Source organism: Dendrobates tinctorius, unplaced genomic scaffold (genome assembly GCF_039654945.1).
Source record: "Dendrobates tinctorius isolate UK_male_01 unplaced genomic scaffold, ASM3965494v1 ptg000228l, whole genome shotgun sequence".
Classification (NCBI taxonomy): domain Eukaryota; kingdom Metazoa; phylum Chordata; class Amphibia; order Anura; family Dendrobatidae; genus Dendrobates; species Dendrobates tinctorius.
The window spans coordinates 1,366,705-1,387,835 of NW_027361895.1; positions in this window are offsets into that span (position 1 = coordinate 1,366,705).

The following is a 21,131-nucleotide window of genomic DNA, read 5'->3' on the forward strand; positions in this document are numbered from 1 at the left end:
AAGTACTAAGAGAATCCTTATGTGACACACAATTGAATGATATCATTATGTGATATCTCAAAAAAGGGGTGACAGATTCCCTTTAAATGTCCGCAGTGTGAATGCGTACCTTTGCATTACACTTATATCAACATATGCTGTGGCTCAATTTTTGGGTTTTGGTTTAGTTTTTTGCACAGACAGGGCCATGGCACACTTGCTACCAACATCCAAGGATTGTGGGCCCTAGTTCCATCAAGATTTCCCCCACCTTCTGCCTCAATTCCTACAGCCCTTCTTCCTCCTCAACCTCCATCCCTGAATTGTCATCTCAGACAACGTCATCCATATCAGTCACAAGCTGGGAGCATTAAAGCACTGCCTCGGTGACGCGGCAACAGGCTGTACTGCAACTAATTTCTTTAGGTGACAAACAGCGCACTGCCGTAGAGTTGTTGAATTATAACAGACCAGAGATATGTGATTTTCACTGCTGAACCTACAACCAGGCATGGTCGTGTTTGATAATGGCTGTAACCTGGTGGCTAGCTTTTGGTCAGAGCGAGTATTTAGTGTCGCTGGGGGCATAATAACTAGTAGGTGCATGTCCACCTGTCATCAGAAAATGTTGACAGGCTGAATCTTATCAAAATGAACAAGGCCTGGATTGACCCATGCTTCTCAACCCCTATCGGATGACAGCAGTGGAACATAAAGCCAATTTAAATTTAGTGTCATCCGGTGACCCTCACTCAAAATCTTTACAGGGTCATCAGGTAGTCCTCACACAAAATCTTTATAGGGTCATCATTCAATATTTGTAGAGGGTCATCATGTGACTACAGCTCTTAATTTTTCCATGGTGTGTATGTTAGGCGCCAGGATTCTTCTACTGCACAGGATAGATCCCAAGCCTTGTCTGGTCCAGCAGTCTCACATTCAGGCTCAGCCACTGGGATGACTGCTTGGCACAGACTCCAGACCCAGTGCCTTGGCCAAGCCCACGCTCCATGTGTAGTTTCTGCAGGCTCTCCAGCTAAGCCTTTGGTGACTACTGGTATACATGTGCAGCACCTAAGTCCAGATTTCACCCTACTGAGCATGTCCATGATGTGCGCCTTCTCTTTGGTGCTCGGATGTCAGCTGCTCTGGTGAGGTGGCAGCTACAGATTGGTCCACAGGCAAGGTCCTGTCTGTCTGGAATTGAGCTAGAGGTATAAAAGGCTCTCAATGGCGCACACCTGTGCACTAGCATCTTGTGTGTTTGGTGCGTTGGTGGCTACCTTACCACCCTGTGTGCACGTGTGCCGCTAATAGCACTGCGAGTGTGTGTCTAGACAGGCAGTGTAGGGTGGGAACTCCCACTTGAACTTAGCATCTGCACTGGGCTTCCTCAGGCATGTGTGCTAAAGCACGCCATGTGTCAGAGCAGGGTCAACCACCAGCTTTGTCTTCCTTGGGGGGGTTAAGTTGTAGGGACCCCAACTAGTGTCATTTCTACTATGCTCCTGTGTCGTCTAACACGGCTTAACTTGTATGCTGCTCTGGGGAGTATTAAAGGTAACAAGCAAGAATGCGGGATGTAGTGACGGGATGCAGGCAGAGCAAGGGTTAACAGGTTTATTTATAGGGGAATACTCCACGCAGGGAGGCAAATAGTTACACAGTTGGGAGATAAAGGGTTAGTCAGGGAAGACAAAATGTAAATTAAAGGCAAAGGATATAACAACGGTTCAGATGATGGCAGCTTGTTAGCATAGATGTAAGGCAGTCCTTAAACTGCAGCTCCTGCTGTGAACTCAATTGCGCCACAACGGCTGGCGCGGCGTCCTCTCTAGAGGGCTCAGGTAGATGACAATACCCCATCTTCTGGTAACAGTGGTCAGTCTCTGGTATCTTCCACTGCCCCTTGTCCATATACTACTGTAGCTATTAAAGGCACGGGCCACAGACCGGTATGAGCCCAATGGTTATAGGAAGTTTTGCCCCCAGCAGTTTGCCCCCAGCAGTTCGCCCCCAGTTACATACATTGCACAAATTTTGGTTTTTGCAACAGCTATTTCAGTTTCTTATATCTAATAACTGATGGACTCAGTTATATTTCTGGACTCAAATGAGGTTTATTGTACTAACAGAAAATGTGCAATCTGCATTTAAACAAAATTTGACCGGTGCAAAAGTATGGGCACCTCAACATAAAAGTGACATTAATATTTTGTAGATCCTCCTTTTGCAAAAATAACAGCCTCTAGTCGCTTCCTGTAGCTATTAGTGAGTTCCTGGATCCTGGATGAAGGTATTTGTGACCATTCCTGTTTATAAAACAATTCCAGTTCAGTTAAGTTTGATAGTCGCCGAGCATGGACAGCCCGCTTCAAATCATCCCACAGATGTTCAATGATATTCAGGTCTGGGGACTGGGATGGCCATTCCAGAACATTGGAATTGTTCCTCTGCATGAATGCCTGAGTAGATTTGGAGCGGTGTTTTGGATCATTGTCTTCCTGAAATATCCATCCCCTGCGTAACTTCAACGTCGTCACTGATTCTTGCGCTTTATTGTCAAGAATCTGCTGATACAGAGTTGAATCCATGCGACCCTCAACTTTAACAAGATTCCCGCTGCCGGCATTGGCCACACAGCCGCAAAGCATGATGGAACCTCCACCAAATTTTACTGTGGGTAGCAAGTGTTTTTCTTGGAATGCTGTGTTTTTTAGCCTCCATGCATAACGCCTTTTTGTATGACCAAACAACTCAATCTTTGTTTCATCAGTCCACAGGACCTTCTTCCAAAATGTAACTGGCTTGTCCAAATGTGCTTTTGCATACCTCAGGCGACTCTGTTTGTGGCGTGCTTGCAGAAACGGCTTCTTTCGCATCACTCTCCCATACAGCTTCTCCTTGTGCAAAGTGCGCTGTATTGTTGACCGATGCACAGTGAAACCATCTGCAGCAAGATGATGCTGCAGGTCTTTGGAGGTGGTCTGTGGATTGTCCTTGACTGTTCTCACCATTCTTCTTCCCTGCCTTTCTGATATTTTTCTTGGCCTGCCACTTCTGGGCTTAACAAGAACTGTACCTGTGCTCTTCCATTTCCTTACTATGTTCCTCACAGTGGAAACTGACAGGTTAAATCTCTGAGACAACTTTTTGTATCCTTCCCCTGAAAAGCTACGTTGAATAATCTTTGCTTTCAGATCATTTGAGAGTTGTTTTGAGGAGCCCATGGTGCCACTCTTCATAGGAGAATCAAATAGGAGAACTACTTGCAAGTGGCCACCTTAAATACCTTTTCTCCTGATTTGATACACATGGCTATGAAGTTCAAAGCTCAATGAGGTTACAAAACCAATTTAGTGCTTCAGGAAGTCAGTAAAAAGTAGTTAGGAGTGTTCAAATCAAGAAAATGATAAGGGTGCCCATACTTTTGCACCGGTCAAATTTTGTTTAAATGCAGATTGCACATTTTCTGTTAGTACAATAAACCTCATTTGAATCCATAAATATAACTGAGTCTATCAGTTATTAGATATATGAAACTGAAATAGCTGTTGCAAAAACCAAAATTGTTATAAAGAAAAAAGGTTAACATTAATAGGGGTGCCCAAACTTTAACATATGACAGTATTATAAAGATATCACCCAATTGTGCGTCCCATAGGGATTCTATTAGGGCTTTTGATTCCCCCAACCCCGTGCCTTTGAGGCATAAAAACCTTTTTTATCTTGCTGGGGATGCATGCAAAACGCCACGGTCCAGTCCGTTGGGCGTGGCTTAGTTGCCTTCTCCCCCACTCCTCGGCTTGCTGCACGTAATCTTCAGCTGTGAATATCACAAATAACATTGGTTTCCGCACTTGCGCATTGTAAAGCCTCTGGCGCCTGCACAGTATGCTTTGCCCAACTGTGGGCGAAGCATATAATCGCTACTGCGCATGCATCGGTATTTTCCAGCTCGGTCTATGCCCCGGAAGTCTTCACATGCAGGACACACTTCCGGGTGTGCAAGGCGCCACTCTGGCATGCACCACTAAGCAGCCAGGGTTGGGCTAACCAGCGCACAACTTGCGCGCGGCGCTGCACTGGCGGGTACTATGACTTGGCGCAGTACGGTAGTGTCACGTATAGGACGACACTACCGGACGCTAATGTGTGCTGACTCTTCGGAGCACGGTGGCGAGAGCATAGCCACCTGTTTGCGCTGACTCTATCTCTAAACCCTATAACAAGCACAACCAAAGGGAGGGAGTCATAAGGATTCATTCACAAGATACATGCATCCATCATCACACATTCCACTGGCAATATGAGTCTATAATAGTGCATGGCCGAGCGGCCATGTGAGTCTTTTATAGTGGCGACCTTCCAGGACCTTCCCCGTGGTCCAATCGGAACCGGCACGGGACCTGAGCATGTGACCCCTGAACTCCAATGGGAGGTTGAGCCACGGACATGCTCAGTGGAGCAAAAAAGTCACAGGAGCTGCTCGCCACTGGCTAGTGCAGGCTGCTATAGCTGAACCAGGGATGGCAGCAGCAACCAACCTGACAGCACTAGCTTGAGCAAGGTGCTGGGAATGATGTCTTTGCTGAGCAGGCTCCTCTGTGGCCAGGACTGAATGGAAGATCACAGAAGGCAAGGCTCGGGATTCCTCCTGTGCAGAGGGAGAAACCCGACGCCTAACAGCCGTATCTTGATATTTGGAACAAGAGACAATCTCCATCTACTGGGCCAAAGTAAAGAGTGGTTTGCTGATGGCATGTTTTCCACTACAACATCCCTGTTCAAGCAACTTTACACAATCCATGTAGTCCACAGCGGCCTTGTTGTTCCTGTAGTGTATGCCTTGCTGACAGACAAGAGCCATTCAACATACCAGAGATTGCTACAAGAGCTGAAGAACATGCAACCTGGACTGCAGCCACACAACCTGATGTTGGATTTTGAACTAGCTGTAGTCTAGGCATTTGAGAGTGAATTCCCCAACCTCGAGAAAATGGTTGCTTCTTCCACCTATCACAGTCGGTGTGGCGTAAAGTACAAAATGAAGTACTCAAGGTGCAATATCAAGGTGACCATGAATTTGCTAGTTGGATGCATGATACCTGCCCTTGCCTTTCTACCAACACAGAATGTTGTGCCTTTATTTGAAGCATTAGTGGAAAATCCTGACTTGCCACAAGAAGCCATACCGATTGCCAACTATTTAGAAGATACCTATATTGGTAGAATGACTCTGTAGGGGGTGGACTGACCTATGGACCTGTCTGATAAAGATGGAAATGTAAAAGAGATGATGTATACAATGCTTTATTCTGACTTGTATGTATATGTGTGGGACAACAGCTAGAATTAGTGGAAGATGGTGTAGTACCTGGTTTTGACCACAAGATGAGGACATAAAGTAGTGAGAAAAGGACTCAACAGCAAGCCTTAAGCTAGGGAAACTGCATAGTCATGGTGGGCGGAGTTACGGGTCTGGGAAGGGGATTTCCAGAAAGAGGAAATATAAGGAGGAGAGGAGGAAATATAAGGAGGAGAGGCCCAGGGGCAGGATAGACACCCAGAAGGAAGAAAGAAGAAGGAAGAGCTCAGGAGAGGATGGAGGAAGGAGAAGCTCAGGAAAGACAGAAGAGAAAGAGATGGTTACTCAGAGAGGGGGGTGGCCCTGAGAGGACAGCTGCAGGACAGGACCGCAGTGATTAACGGAGGTCTGGGGAAAAGGACGGTTGGACACTGAAGAGTAAGTGTTACAGCAGGCAGACTCAGTCGGGGGAAGCACTGTGGCCATGGGCTTAACGGCAGCCACAGTGAGGGAACCTAGGGGTCTCCGCCGAATGGAAGCAGAAGGAAGGTGACAGGTACCCTGACCAGGGAGCAGAAGCTGTTGTGTCTGCTGTGGATGTCAAGAGGACACCCAATAAAGTTTGGACCTGATTGAAAGGATTTCTGCATCTGTCTCCCGTCTGTTCCGCAGCCAATAGGGACCACCCCCAGTAGGCACACGTACTACAATTCCAAGAGGACGTCAGGCACCTTTGTTTCCAGTTCAACTTTGGAATATGTATGAACGAACATTAAATGATCAACAGCGAACAAATAATGATGTTGAAGGATGGCAGCGTAGTTTTCAAGAAACATGTGGTACTCTTTACCCAAATATATACCGGTTCATTAACTGTCTGAAACATCAGCAAGAACTCGACAGTTTAAGAATTATTCAGATAATAGCAGGAAATCCCACCACTGCAAGAAACAAAAAATACGCTGCAATTTCAGTAAAGGTTAAACGTATTGTGCAGGATTTCAACAATAAAAGCTTAATAGATTATCTGAGAGGCATCGCCTACAGCTTTGAATTTTAGTTGATGGTCACATATTTAGCTGTAAAATAATTCAAACATTAGCACCTGCAATTTTTCTTTTCTCTCCTCTTTTTCTCTAACCCTTCTCTCTCATTACCCTTTATGTTTCTTGTTTAACCGTTTTAATTTACACAGTAAGGCTAGTTTCACATTAGCATTTACGGCCACAGCGTCGGGCTGTGCATGGCAGCCGCTAAGCCCCGCCCCTGTCACGCCTCCTCCGGTAGCTCCACCTCTGGGCACATGACACTGCATGAGTCATGCGTCCCCTATCTTTATCACTGAGGATGCAGGCCGTGTGCAGTATGCGTTTGGCGGCGCCTGCATCCTTTTGACGGTGCGCTGAGCGCAACCAAATTGCAACAGGTTGCACTTGGCGCTGGTCAGCGCACCGTCAAAAGGACGCAGGCGCCGCTAAACGCATACTGCGCATGGACTGCATCCTCAGTGATAAAGATAGGGGGCGCATGACACATGCAGCGTCATGCGCCCAGAGGCGGAGCTCCCGGAGGAGGCGCGGCAGGGGGCGGGGCTTAGCGGCCGTGCGCAGGCCGACGCTGCTGCCCTAAGCGCAAATGTGAAACCGGCCTTAAAGCGTAACTCTAAACAAAAAACACAAGTTTTGCTATGTTTTAGTACCTGTGGCACTGATCTTCTTTTCCAATGGAGACCTCCTTCCAGCAACTTCACTTCTGTGTGAAAAGTCCCATCCAAGTTCCAGCAACAGGCTCCATGTGATGCAGGATTTCAGTGGCTAACTGGCTACTAAGGAGGTCGTTTCGCCTTAGTAGCAGAACATGTGGATGGACTCTAGGGGGTGTGGCTACATGGGAAGTGCAACTGTCAGGCCTCTTTCAGACTAGCGGTTTTGATGGCCATTATTGCAGCAGTTTAAAACTGCGGCAGTAATCGCCGGCAAAACCACTAGATAGCACTCGATTTGTACAATGCAAGTTAATGGGCTCAAATCGCGTGAAAACTGTGCAGCAGAAAGCCACGTGGTTTTCCATTTTAAAACATGTTCAATATTCCTGGCGATTGCCGCCATGGTTTTAAACTGCTGCGGTAATCGCCAGGAAAACAAGCAAGTCTGAAAGAGGCATCAACGTGCCCCCTATGATGTATACAGGGCTGCTGGTTCACAGCCCCCTGCAAAGCTCCCCAAACCCCCATGTGCTCAATCCTTTACTGGCTTTACACAGGGGGGAAGCCCTCCTTTTGTCCAGGATGAAGCACATGAGGGGACGGGGAAGGGGAACTTTCAAGAGGGCTGTGAATGAGCAGCCCTGAATGTAACACAGGAAGCCTGAATCTGTCCACGATTTCTGCTACCAATTGGGCTCGACTTCCTTAGTAACCACTGAAATCCTGCAGCACATAGAGCCTGCTGCTGTAATTTGGATGGGACTTTTCACACAAAACTAAATAAAATTTAGAAAAAAATTATATTTAAAAGAAAACTAAAGCTGCTAGAAGGGGGTCTCCATTAGAAAAGATCAGTGCCACAGGTACTATAACATTTTTTTTAGAGTTACGCTTTAAATATATTGTTCTGCAAGATTGGTTGGTTTGACCAATTGTTAATATTTTTCTATCTGTTTGTAGTTACTTATCTAGAAAACTAAAAGTTTTGGAATTAAAAAAAAACCCTAACTTGATCACATTTATACATCTTAGACCCAAAATATGATTAGTGAGATGTGAACCTGCCAAAGTTCAGTTCGGGCAGTTACGTTCCAAACACACAAGAAAATCCGGGTTTGGGTTCAGCACCCCCAAACTATCATCTCCATTGAACTCGATGGGTATGGAGACTCAGAGGAGTGGAGGATCTCTCCACCACATCCTCATCATTGACCAGATAGTAAAAAGAAAATATATATATATTGCTACTTACCCCTTTGCTGAGGTACCGGCAGACGCGGAGGGTCGTCTTCAGTCCTCTTCCATGCACTTCCACATTGTGTGAATATGTTATCGTACCCGAGGGAATCCCTTTCAGGATTCCTAGCTAGGGATTCCCTTGGTCAAGAAGACTCTCCACACAGGTCGGGACCTCAGCAAAGGGGAGAGAAGTCATTTTTATTTTCTGATGAGCAAACTCCAAACATTGCCTGCTTGGGGTCGGTGTGGTTGAACTCGAGCAGGCAATGTTCGATACGGCACCTGTACTTTCCAGATTGGATTTGCTCATCACTAGATACAGTATGATATGTAGTGGATGACAAAAAGAAACCATTAAGTCTAACACCACTAATACATGACAGTAAAATGATGGTCACTTGTGTTAGAGCAGGGGTGTCCCCAAAGGGCCATTTGTTACTGAAAGACCGGATGCACACAACCAAGTCCAGTTCAGAACATGCATTTCTTCACACAGAGCAGTGCATGCCCCTGTATAAGGCATGTCACGGTGAATCAGCTCTTTACCAGGTGCTGTCACATCTTCCCTGGATCTCACTGAAATCATGGAGAGCTATGGCTGCAGCTTCCAGTCACTTTTCCTTGTCGTTGGTGCTGAAAGCTGCTGACAAACAACTGGTTCAATGCAGAATACAACTGGACCCTATTCTTGGCCCAGTCTGAGGAATGGGCATCAATAGAAAAAGGGATCCTGAAGTGAGAATACCACTTTTATCTGCTGCTCCATTCTTTGGTGTACTGGCAGAGTGTTCAGTGAGGGCTAATCCCAAAACCCCCCTTCTGAAGACCTGATAAAGAGGTTCTGTAGAAGCTGGTTAACCACCACTTTAATTCAGCAAAGCAAATATCTCAGTTCTGCAGAGATGGTTGGTGGGATTAACCCTGTTGTCAGTCAACAGTCCCCCTGCTTCCATACATAGCCAGCATTAAAGGGGTATTCTCATGCCAAACAGCAAAATAAGGCAGCATGCTTTCAGCAATCATATTGCGATAAGCATGCTACAGATCTTACCCTCCTGGTACTTACCTAGAGGTCTTCTGCTCATCTTTGCCTGATCTCCTGGCTGTGTGGGCTGTCGATCTCCATGCTGGATCAGGAGGCCACCACAAGTCCTCTCCTTCTTCCCAGCGTCCTCTTCTCCTGATCTCATCGCAGCACTGCGCATGCGCAGCAGTGTCTTGGTGACAGGAGAGGCATCATGCCCCCTGAATTGACTGATGAATGGGGCAGGAGTGACGTCATGTCAGTGAGTGGCCAGGAGACAATTGGCCTCACTGCCACGGCATTCTTCATGCTTCATGGATCAGTGATCCAGGCAAGATGAAAAGACAGCCGGAAGCAGGAAAAGACGTCACGGGGAACCGTTAGGCTGCACTCCGGGACCCAAGGAGCTGCAGCTGTGACAGGTAAGTATGTCAGTTCTTTTGTGTTCTAGGGTGATAATACTCCTTTAAGGCCAGTCAGAAGAGACATTGGGTGAGCTGCTGAAAAGGCAGCCACAGGAATCCCCAGCAATTAGGGCCCTGTATATTTTACCCCCAGGTATGTTCAGCCCTAGATGTTTTGTTCCCTGCATGTTGATCCCATGTAGAGGGTGAAACATCTGGGGTCAAAATGCTAGGGGCAAAACATCAGATTGGCGACATATCCAGGAACAAAATGCTGTAGGTGAAACATCCGGGGGCGAAACATCCAGGGGCGAACTGCTGGGGGCTAAACATCCGGGGGCGAAACATCCAGGGGTAAACTGCTGGGGGTGAAACATCCGGGGCGAACTGCTGGGGGTGAACTGCCGGGGGCGAACTACTGGGGGTGAAACATCCGGGGGCGAACTGCTGGGGGTGAACTGCCTGGGGCAAAACATCTGGGGGCGAACTGCTGGGGGCTAAACATCTGGGGGTGAATTGCTGGGGTGAAACATCTGGGGGCGAACTGATGGTGGCGAACTGCTGGGGGGAAACATCCGGGGCCGAACTGCTGGGGGCGAAACATCCGGGGGCAGAACTGCTGGGGGGGATATGTGTGGGGGTGAAATGTGCTGGGGCGAAACATCCTGGGGGCCAAATGCTGGGGATGAAATGTGCAGGGACGAAATGCACCTGGGGGAGAACTGCTGGGGGCGAAGCATCCAAATCCCGAGCCCAACATGGCTCCTTAACTGTCTTAACTGATGTAGTGAGGTCACAAAGATCAGGACAACTATTCTGTGTCCACGTCAGGGTGCGAGTGTCAGTTCTATGTGGTCTCTCTTAGGCAGCGTGTGTGCGGTACTCACGGTCAGGTCATGTACTGCACTTGCTACTCTCTGGCTGCCACTGTACACACCCCGCATGTCCTGCTCCCCCTGGTCCCCGCTGTTGGTGACGGGCGATGCTGGTCTGCCTGACGCTGGTACTCCCGGGCCAAAGCACTCCTCTCTTGGTATGCTGCAACACCCGACTCGGCTCCGCTCTGGGTGCACGGCTCTGAACGACTCTGCTCCATATGGCTCTCACTGCTGGCACAGCTCTGCTTTGCTGACATGGCTCACTCTGCTGGCACAGCTCTGCTCTGCTGGTACGCCTCTGTACTGGATGACTCTCTCTGCTGACAAAACTCTGCTCTGCAGACAAAGGGGGCTCCTTCCTTACAGCCCGTCGCCAAGTCAGTACTCTCAGGTGGGAGATGAAGAGCATGCTGCTCACCGCTCTGCACGCTGCTCTCTGCGCTGTTCTCCACGGGCGCCAGACTGCAGTCCTTCGCATGCTGTTTCCTGTTATCCCCATGCTGCTGTGCGCCCTTTTCTGGCTCTCCCCACCCCCTCTAGTCAGCAGGAAGCTCCGTCTCCCTAGGGCTTCCCCCTGGCTTCAAGGGAAGGTCCGCCCCTCTCAAGCTTCCCCCCGAGAACAGAGGATGCAGCCCTTTCAGTTCCGGATCCAGCATGCAGGTACCCACGGTCCAGTCTATCTCCTTACACTCTCCCTCTCTTTTATCTCACCCTTCCATGGGCGAGGATTCATCATACTCCAGGATGCTCACCTGAGGGCCTATAGCTGCCCACAATTTTTGCAACTCCTCCTGCCTTTCTGGCTCCATCTTCTCTCAGTAAGTCTTGTAGAGGTCACTCCAACTTTAGAGTGAAGTGGTAGAGACTCTACTCACTTTTCTCACATCTTCTGTCTCATCCAATTTCTCTGCAACATTAATCACTTTCACACCTTTCTTCTTCTTTTTTCCTAGCTTTGCTACCAGCAGATGGTTCATCCTTTTCCTTGTCTTCTTCGGAAACCTTAGAGACTTCTTGCTTGGACTCCTCAGTCTGTGGACTAAGTACAGGCAATTCTTCTTCAAAGCACCCCCTCTCTTTGACAGGTGCACTCCCGTCAGGACTGAGATCGGATGAATTAAGATCATGTAGACTGGACCCTTCGTCATCCTCGCTGGGTCCTGTGGGCGTCACTTCCCATTGCTTTTCAGCCACACTCTAGGCTTCACCCAGCTGCTTCATCTCTTCCAATATGTTCCGTACTTTGTCAAAGGTGTCTCAATCCTGGGAAAGTAGTATCATCATAATGGAATCCCTGGCCTCTCTGTCTAGAGCCATCAGGGTAACTTCCGACGCTAACGCCGGAGCCATGGGATACATCCTCATCATTCCCCTGACCCGCTCAGTCCACCTCCATAATAGAATGTTTCTCCCTGTAAACTTGGGGAGATTACTCAAAATTGTTCCCAGCGGTATACTGGCCCTTGGAGCACCCCCAACTGCTTGGTCTGACACCTTTGTGCCCCTAGACTGCATCCTGTCGACTACACCAAAATGTAAAGGTAACAAACAGGAACGTGGGATATAGTGACGGGACGCAGGCAGAGCAAGGGTTAACAGGTTTATTTACAGGGGAATACTCAAAGCAGGGAGGTAAATAGTTAAACAGTCAGAAGATAAAGTGTTAGTCAGGGGAGACAAACGGTAAAGTAAAGTAAAGGCAAAGGATATAACAACTGTTCAGATGACAGCAGTTCGTTACCATAGATGTAAGGCAGTCCTTAAACTGCAGCTCCTGCTGTGAACTCAATTATGCCACAACGGCTGGCGTGGTGTCCTCTCTAGTGGGGTCAGGTAAATGACAATACCCTGTCTCCTGGTAACAGTAGTCGGTCTCCGGTATGTTCCACTGCTCCTTGTCCATATACTGCTGTGGCTATTAAAGGCACGGGTCACAGACCAGTACAAGCCCAACCTGTCTCCTTAACTGTCTTAACTGATGTAGTGAAGTCACAAAGGTCAGGACAACTATTCTGTGTCCATGTCAGGGTGCGAGTGTCAGTACTATGTGGTTTATCTTAGGCAGCACGTGTACGGTACTCAGGTCAGGTCGTGTATGGCACCTGGTACTCTCTGGCTGTCACTGGACACACCCCGCACGTCCCGCTCTCCCTGGTCACCACTGTTGGCGACGGGCTATGCTGGTCTGCCTGGCGCTTGTACTCCCTGCCGGAGCACTCCTCTCTTGGTCTGCTGTGACACCCAGCTCTGCTCCATACGGCTCTCACTGCTGGTATGGCTCTGCTCTGCTGACACGGCTCTCTCTGCTGAAACGGCTCTCTCTGCTGGCACAGCTCTGCTCTGCTGGCGCGGCTCTGTTCTGGACGACTCTCTCTGCTGACACAACTCTGCTCTGCAGACAATGGTGGCTCCTTCCATGCAGCCCATCGCCAAGTCAGTCCTCTCAGGTGGGGGCTGAAGAGCACGCTGCTCACCGCTCTGCGCGCTGCTCTCTGCTCTGTTCCCCACCGGCACCAGACTGTAGTCCTTCGCACGCTTTTTCCTTTTATCCCTCTGCTGCGTGCCCTTTTCTGGCTCTCTCTGCCCCCTCCTGTCAGCATCAATCTCTGTCTCCCCAGGGCTTCCCACAGGCTTCAGGGGAAGCTCCGCCCCTCTCAGGCTTCCCCCGGGAACAGAGGATGGAGCCCTTTCAATTCTGGACCTCGCATGCAGGTACCCATGGTCCAGTCTATCTCCTTACAGAGTAAAAGAGTCAGGTACTTAGCATTCTGTTCACACCGAGGGATGTTTAACTCGGTGAGATTACGGTGCTTGCTTGCAGCTATGCTCCACCATTGTGCTAGCTGCAGTCTTTCCATCACTGCACGGTGGACCCCGAGTTGCGAAAGCACCTTATTATTATTATTTCGTATTTGGTGCGTTCTGCCAACCCTAATAGTGTATGACGCCCTTCTTCAAAATTTTTGCAAGATGTGTATGAGGCCTACCTTTCCAATTCTTTTATATATATATACTGTATATATATATGTGGTGCCCCTGAGGCACAGTCGCCACAGAGGTACTGCACCTTCTCCTAAGGTGTAGTGCCCCACCGCCTAGGTAAGTTGGGAACTCCTTTCCGCACTCCATCATCTGCATCCCACACACAGGATAGTTCAGTAGGTCCACCTAGCAGCCTCAGGCTGGGGGTAGCAGAGCACCCTTCATGGAACCCTGCTTCGCAACACGAGATGTGCTGGGAGGTGGGTTAAATTAGTATAAAAAAGAGGGAAAGTTTAGAATTGGAGGTCAGTCTGGGGTGAGTCCCAGAGAAAGAGGAGTTCAGCTCTGAAGTTAGTTTTGAGTTCAGTTTGAGTTCAGTTTAGAAAGAGTGTTGCAGCTGCCTCAGTGATCTGAGCCAGCTGGCACGGGAAAGACAAGAGGAGAAAGACGTAGACCTGCAACCTAAGCTTCCATAAGAGAGAGAAGGAACAGCGTGGAACGAAGGAGTAGGAGAACAGAGAGGAGCTGTGGGTTGGAAGAGGACCCCTGCCTATAGGTTCTCAGCGCAAGGCCGGGGCCCGCTCCCCGAGGTTATATGGACACTTATGGTTCTGCAGCAGACACCGGTGGAGTAGTTGGCTGTAAATGCACTACTCCCATCAAAGACTTGGGACACAACAGCAAATGGATAGAGAGCCAGGACTTCTGAGAAGGGAGTCCCCGATAGAGGCTACAGCTGTCTGTCATACAAGTAGAGTTGTAAGGAACATCTACCAGGAGGAACTTCAGAGTAACCACGGTACTGGAGCTCTTCACACTAAAGGGGCAATAGAGGAGTCGTTCAAGAAAGGTACATGTTGGCGGAGTGTTGGAGAGGAGAACCCTGACTTGCCCGGGAGGTTGATTGAGTCTCTACCCCGGAGGACACGGCACAGAGGTAGACACCAGTGGGTACCATGAACTGTGAGTAAAGCTTTGAAACTGCAAGCCCTGGTGTCCTCCATTCATTCGCCGCTAACATCTTCAGCACCACTACATCTGGGTACCAGCATCTATACCATTCTGCGCCTCTCCTCATCCATTGCACCCACACTGCCCTGGGACTACAGCTCCACCTGTGGGGAGCTACACCATCTTTGCTGCACCACACCATCAGTCTCAGTGGATCTGCATGCAGCGTTGGCTCAACATCTTACTTGCCAAACACCACAGGTGGCATCACAAACTATCTAAATAAACTATTACACTATTAACATCACCGCCATTGATATTGGGCGCCCAGGGCCACGGGCCGGGCCACTGCTGCTGTGACACATTCCCCCCCTGACACCGGCCCGGTACCGGGTACCCCGCTGCCCTGGGTGTGAGGGCAACCCAATTTTGGCGTTACGAACAGGATGACGAGACCCGATGCCATCGGGTTCTGTGCGCCTGCAATTTGTGAGACTTTGTGCTCTTGAAAATGTGCAGAAGACCAAATTTAATAGACTGTAAAATGGACATTAGAAATGGCCGCTGGCACGAAGAAGAAGGGCGTGAAGAGATGGGATGTCCTAGGAAAAGACCACGAAGAGTATTGGGCCTTCCCTGCCTGAATTACTGTGTGACAGTGACATGGCCCACCCCCTGAGGGGTTCATATACTGGCTTGGTATGGAGGCACTGGAAGAAGGCGCCGCCCCCAGAAGGAGGGGCAGAAGAAGCCAGTGGTGGGAAAGGGGCTGAGGCAGGAAGAAGAACGCCAGAACGCCATTTTGGAAAGTGAGGGAAGGAGGCCTGCAGAGCGCGGGGAAATGGATCTCCCTGGTGCCATGGCTGACGGCTCCAACCTGAACTCTGGAATGAACCGCCAGCAACTAGAAGCTGAAATAGCTGAATTGACAGCCACTCTGCAGCTTAGGAAGGATGCCTTAGAGAAGCTGAGATGGCAGCGTGCCCCGGCGGGGCCTACACCAGCGGTACCCTCTCCATTGGTACCTGCCGCTACCACACCAGACTGTCCCCGGGCAGCGCTGATCTATACTTATACCCTGACTGTATGGCTAGGTGCCGCCTGCCCGAAGCAGTTACCGGAGGACCCGGGAGTGGAAGCGGAGCTCCCGCCTGGACCTGATGCAGCTGCGCAGGTCCCTGCAGAGACCCCTGTGGATCCGGAGCCACCATCCGCTCCATCACCACCTGCAACGGAGCAGAGGCCACACCGCCAGGAGGCCCCAGGTATGACGGATGTTCCTCCACCTGGGAAGGCCCTGGGGTGTACCGCAGTTTCAGCAGCTGGCCAGGTTGTCCTGGATCTGGTCTGGGACTGGGATGCTACTGCCGTGGGTGAGAGCAGGTCCCGGGAAGAGCGGGAAGAAGAGAGTTGGGCAGGATGTCGGGACACCATTTGACAGCTGGCAGCGGAATACCGGGAGAGAGCAGAGAAAGAAGGCTGTGCTGGGCCCAGATCTGGCCCAGAAGGAGAGGGCCCGGGCTGGGCATCATGGTCCCCGGGATGCAGCTGGATGGGGGCAGGTGCTGAATGTAAACTGAGAGAAGGGGTTCGGATTTATTGCGGACCCCAAAAGAATCAGCGACCTGTTCTTTAACTGGTGGGAAGTGGAGCCCCATCTGAGGAGGGGGCATCCTGATAGAGACCTGCAGCCTAGGGAGTATGTGACCTTCACCCAGCATGAGGGACTCCGGGGGTGGTACGCCCTGAATATCCGCCGTATTCCGGAGGAGTTTATTGAAAGGTACAAGCCAAAGAGACCTGTTGCATCCCTCCACCCACCGTTGCCACTCAGACTGCTCAGGTACCTGCTTCCAAGAACCAGGCTGCTCTTGCATCACCTCCAGTTCGGCAGCCCAAACCAAAGATCCCTGGCTTGACACCGTGGGAAGAGTAGTACTTAAGAATTGCCAACAACTACTTTGAATCTTCCAGAACCCCAGGAGGGGACAACAATTAAGAAATACTTTTCAAATCTCGTTACCCAGGAGGGTTTGTTTGCACCAGTTGTGCCTTGTTTTGCTATCATGTTTTTCCGGTAGCACTTTGATGACCTGTTTTTGATTGGTAGCATTTCTATATTTGCAACTGAGGAGATCATGAACGCTGTATGATTCAAAACTTTTATTGTAAATAGTTTGCACCTCTTTAGGTGACCTTTCTTGGTTTTACATAAAAAGACACTTTGCGAAGATAATGTTTTTGCATGGACACTTTTCGAAGATGATGTCTACCTCAAAGGACACTGCAAGAGATCCCGGCTGGGAGCGGTGTCCAGCACCTAGCTGTTGATTGTTTTACTGTGAAGTATTTGATAATGTGTTTTATGAGTATTAGTAACTGCGAAATGGCTTTTATAGAATAAATAGGAATGTCTGATCTAGAGATGAGTAATGTGAATAAAGAATTGAAAGTCGACAGGTGACGGACCAGGTACTTGCGATCAGCGTCTTGCATCTAGAAGAGACAGTGAAAGTGGAGAAATAAATGTGTACTAGAGAAGGAAAAATGAGAGAAAATGTATTACAGAGAATAGCACTTTGAATTGAGAATTGCACTTAGAATTAAAAATATTAGATAGGATTTAAGATAGAATTGTTTGTAACGTTCAAGATGAGTACCTCCTATACTAGGAAGATTAGTATAAGAAGTTTGTTATGCCTTATAAAATTTTTGTATGTTTCTTTGCTGTCTGGTTTGCTATCTTACAGCCTGCGGACGTGCTGTGTTTAACGGGGGGTATGTGGCGCCCCTGACAGAGGTACTGCACCTTCTCCTAAGGTGTAGTGTAGTGTAGTGGTAAGTTGGGAACTCCTTTCCACACTCCAACATCTGCATCCCACACACAGGATAGCTCAGTAGGTCTACCTAGCAGCTTCAGGCTGGGGGTAGCAGAACACCCTTTGTGGAACCCTGCTTCGTAACACGAGATGTGCTGGGAGGTGGGTGGAGTTAGTATAAAAGAGAGGGAAAGTTTAGAATTAGAGGCCAGTCGGGGGTGAGTCCCAGAGAAAGAGGAGTTCAGTTCTGAAGTTAGTTTTGAGTTCAGTTTGAGTTCAGTTTAGAAAGAGTGCTGCAGCTGCCTCAGTGATCTGAGCCAGCTGGCACGGGAAAGAAAAGAGAAGGAGAAAGACGTAGACCTGCAACCTAAGCTTCCATAAGAGAGAGATAGATCAGCGTGGAACGGAGTAGGAGAACAGAGAGGAGTTGTGGGTTGGAAGAGGAACCCTGCCTATAGGTTCTCAGCGCAAGGCTGGGGCCCGGTCCCCGAGGTTGTATGGACACTTATGGTTCTGCAGCAGACACCGGTGGAGTAGTTGGCTGTAAATGCACTACTCCCATCAAAGACTTGGGACACAACAGCAACTGGATAGAGAGCCAGGACTTCTGAGAAGGGAGTCCCCGATAGAGGCTACAGCTGTCTGTCATACAAGTAGAGTTGTTAGGAACATCTAACAGGAGGAACTTCAGAGTAACCACGGTACTGGAGCTCTTCACACTAAAGGCGCAATAGAGTGTTGGAGAGGAGAACCCTGACTTGCCCGGGAGGTTGATTGAGTCTCTACCCCGGAGGACACGGCACGGAGGCAGGCACCAGTGGGTACCACGAACTGTGAGTAAAGCTTTGAAACTGCATGCCCTGGTGTCCTCCATTCATTCGCCGCTAACACCTTCAGCACCGCTACATCTGGGTACCAGCATCTATACCATTCTGCGCCTCTCCTCATCCATTGCACCCACACTGCCCTGGGACTACAGCTCCACCTGTGGGGAGCTACACCATCTTTGCTGCACCACACCATCATTCCCAGTGGATCTGCATGCAGCGTTGGCTCAACATCTTACTTGCCAAACACCACAAGTTTAAATAAGCTATTACACTATTAACATCACCGCCATTGACATTGGGCGCCCAGGGCCACGGGCAGGGCCACTGCTGCTGTGACACATTCCCCCCCTGACACCGGCCCGGTACCAGGTACCCCGCTGCGCTGGGTGTGAGGGCGACCCATATATATATATATATATATATATACAGTGGGGAAAAAAAGTATTTAGTCAGTCAGCAATAGTGCAAGTTCCACCACTTAAAAAGATGAGAGGCGTCTGTAATTTACATCATAGGTAGACCTCAACTATGGGAGACAAACTGAGAAAAAAAAATCCAGAAAATCACATTGTCTGTTTTTTTTTCATTGTATTTGCATATTATGGTGGAAAATAAGTATTTGGTCAGAAACAAGCAATCAAGATTTCTGGCTCGCACAGACCTGTAACTTCTTCTTTAAGAGTCTCCTCTTTCCTCCACTCATTACCTGTAGTAATGGCACCTGTTTAAACTTGTTATCAGTATAAAAAGACACCTGTGCACACCCTCAAACAGTCTGACTCCAAACTCCACTATGGTGAAGACCAAAGAGCTGTCAAAGGACACCAGAAACAAAATTGTAGCCCTGCACCAGGCTGGGAAGACTGAATCTGCAATAGCCAACCAGCTTGGAGTGAAGAAATCAACTGTGGGAGCAATAATTAGAAAATGGAAGACATACAAGACCACTGATAATCTCCCTCGATCTGGTGCTCCACGCAAAATCCCACCCCGTGGGGTCAGAATGATCACAAGAACGGTGAGCAAAAATCCCAGAACCACGCGGGGGGACCTAGTGAAGAGCTGGGACCAATGTAACAAGGCCTACCATAAGTAACACACTACGCCACCATGGACTCAGATACTGCAGTGCCAGACGTGTCCCACTGCTTAAGTCTGTACATGTCCGGGCCCGTCTGAAGTTTGCTAGAGAGCATTTGGATGATCCAGAGGAGTTTTGGGAGAATGTCCTATGGTCTGATGAAACCAAACTGGAACTGTTTGGTAGAAACACAACTTGTCGTGTTTGGAGGAAAAAGAATACTGAGTTGCATCCATCAAACACCATACCTACTGTAAAGCATGGTGGTGGAAACATCATGCTTTGGGGCTGTTTCTCTGCAAAGGGGCCAGGACGACTGATCCGGGTACATGAAAGAATGAATGGGGCCATGTATCGTGAGATTTTGAGTGCAAACCTCCTTCCATCAGCAAGGGCATTGAAGATGAAACGTGGCTGGGTCTTTCAACATGACAATGATCCAAAGCACACCGCCAGGGCAACGAAGGAGTGGCTTCGTAAGAAGCATTTCAAGGTCCTGGAGTGGCCTAGCCAGTCTCCAGATCTCAACCCTATAGAAAACCTTTGGAGGGAGTTGAAAGTCCGTGTTGCCAAGCAAAAAGCCAAAAACATCACTGCTCTAGAGGAGATCTGCATGGAGGAATGGGCCAACATACCAACAACAGTGTGTGGCAACCTTGTGAAGACTTACAGAAAACGTTTGACCTCTGTCATTGCCAACAAAGGATATATCACAAAGTATTGAGATGAAATTTTGTTTCTGACCAAATACTTATTTTCCACCATAATATGCAAATAAAATAAAAAAAAAACAGACAATGTGATTTTCTGGATTTTTTTTCTCAGTTTGTCTCCCATAGTTGAGGTCTACCTATGATGTAAATTACAGACGCCTCTCATCTTTTTAAGTGGTGGAACTTGCACTATTGCTGACTGACTAAATACTTTTTTTCCCCACTGTATATATATATACACATGTTTGCTCCCCACATGTAAATGTTTTTCAGCCCTTTCACTTAGTGCATAGTCTTTTCCAGTCTTTGTGTCCCACTCCTTAAAAATGGAAAAAAATGTTTTCTGAGACCCTCCTCTAAGTGTCTTCCAGTGTGTATTGCAGTCCCTCCTAATTTTTGGCAGCTTTGCACTTAGTGCATAGGCTATATGAGTATAAGGGTCCCACTACCTAACAATTGTAACAGAATGTGTATGAAGCCCTCCTTTATGTTTAAAGGGAATCTGTCACCCCTTTTTTCGAATATGAGCTGCTGGCACCACCATCAGGGGCTTATCTGCAGCATTCTGGGTGTCGCCGTCCGGTCCAGCACCTCCCATCTACATACAATGCCGTCCTCTTCTTTCCTTTCTGTTGTGGCTCCTGCGCAGGTGCACTGTTCTGCCCTGTTGAGGGCAGAGCAGAGTCCTGCAGTGTGCAGGCGCCAGGAGAGGTCTGGCACCTGCGCACTGCAGTATTCTGCTCTGCCCTCAACAGGGCAGAGCAGTGCGCCTCCGCCAGAGCTGCTACGGGCAGGAATAAAGAGGACGTCATTGCTGCAAGATGAGAGGTGCCGGACCTGCCGCGACTCCCTCCGGACCTGAACTGGAACCAGAATGCCCCTGGGTGAGTATAATCTCTTTAAACTCTTTTTTCTTATCTTTCAGGGTATATCGGGGGTTTCGACACAGTAAAAACACACGGTAGGACAAACGTGCATGAATACTCTGTTAAAAAATATATGTAACAGTAAGCAGCAAGTGCCAGTAAAAGATGATAACAAAAACAGGGTATTTAGTTGATACGTTTTTTGCAAAAAATGTATACGAAGCCACTCCACCACGTCACGGTATACCCTTCTCGGAGCAGTCCTATCTAATGTATTTAAACCTGATCATGTGAATAATACCTACATGAGCAGGATTCAGAAAGGTGTTGCCCGGTATGGGCACGCTGGGCA